Source organism: Eriocheir sinensis, chromosome 20 (genome assembly GCF_024679095.1).
Source record: "Eriocheir sinensis breed Jianghai 21 chromosome 20, ASM2467909v1, whole genome shotgun sequence".
Taxonomy (NCBI): Eukaryota; Metazoa; Arthropoda; class Malacostraca; order Decapoda; family Varunidae; genus Eriocheir; species Eriocheir sinensis.
Window position 1 is genome coordinate 17,702,796 of NC_066528.1, and position 2,022 is coordinate 17,704,817.

Genomic DNA, 2,022 nt, shown 5'->3' on the forward strand with positions numbered 1-2,022 from the left:
ATATATATATATATATATATATATATATATATATATATATATATATATATATATATATATATATATATATATATAGATATATATATATATATATATATATATATATATATATATATATATATATATATATATATATATATATATATATATATTTAATTCACCGTACGTAATGTAATCCGGTATAACGAAGATTTATTTTGTTTTTTTTCTTTAGTCCGGCAAAGAATTATTAACGTACTCAACACCAAAACCGTCCGACATATTTTTTCTTAACAGTCTTTTAAGAGGAAAACACGATAAAAACGAAGCCGAAAAGGAAAGAAAAGAAAAAATACAGGAATAGTATGTATCTCACTTTATTTATAAGGGTTGTTCTGTAAATTTCTCAACCGCTGAAATATTTTTCATAGCAACTGGATCAACTATATACAACCTCTTTTTATTTATTAGGCTTTTTTTTCTGTAAATTTTCTATCGCTGAAATATTTGTCTAAGAAAATGGATCAACTATATATATATATATATATATATATATATATATATATATATATATATATATATATATATATATATATATATATATATATATATATATATATATATATATATATATATATATATATATATATAATTGGTCCAGTCGGTAAGAAAAATATTTGTGAGGAAGAGAAATTTATAGAGGAAACCAAATAAATAAAAGGAGGTTGAAGGAAGATGAGGGCGTTTAGATATTTTATCAGTTGCTAAAAAAAATATTACAGCGTTAGAGAAATTTGTAGAAGAAAAAAGCCTAATTAATAAAAGTAGCTTGTATATAGTTTATCTAGTTGCTAAAAAAAAATATTTCAGCGATAGATAAATTTACGGAAGAAGCCTAATAAATAAAGGGAGGTTGAAAGAGAAAATAGCGTTTTATATAGTATAATAAATAAAATGAGGTTATATATAGTTAATAAGTTGCTAAGAAAAATATTGCAGTGCTAGAGAAATTTACAGAAGAAAATGCCTAATAAATAAAATAAGGTTGACTTAAAAGGATAGCATATATATATATATATATATATATATATATATATATATATATATATATATATATATATATATATATATATATATATATATATATATATATATATATATATATATATATATATATATATATATATAGTTGATCAAGTTGGTAAGGAAAATATTGCAGCATTAGATAAATTTTATATATATATATATATATATATATATATATATATATATATATATATATATATATATATATATATATATATATATATATATATATAGAAAAATAGCCTAAAATATATAAAGATATATATATATATATATATATATATATATATATATATATATATATATATATATATATATATATATATATATATATATATATATATATATATATATATATATATTTCTATCGCTGAAACATTTGTCTAAGAAAATGGATCAACTATATATATATATATATATATATATATATATATATATATATATATATATATATATATATATATATATATATATAATTGGTCCAGTCGGTAAGAAAAATATTTGTGAGGTAGAGAAATTTATAGAGGAAGCCAAATAAATAAAAGGAGGTTGAAGGAAGACGAGGGCGTTTAGATATTTTTTCAGTTGCTAAAAAAATATTACAGCGTTAGAGAAATTTGTAGAAGAAAAAAGCCTAATAAATAAAAGTAGCTTGTATATAGTTTATCTAGTTGCTAAGAAAAAATATTTTAGCGATAGAGAAATTTACGGACGAAGCCTAATAAATGAAGGGAGGTTGAAAGTAGAGAATAGCGTTTTAGATAATAATAAATAAAAGGAGGTTGTATATAGTTAATAAGTTGCTAAGAAAAATATTGCAGCGCTAGAGAAATTTACAGAAGAAAAAGCCTAATAAATAAAATAATGTATATATATATATATATATATATATATATATATATATATATATATATATATATATATATATATATATATATATATATATATATATAGATA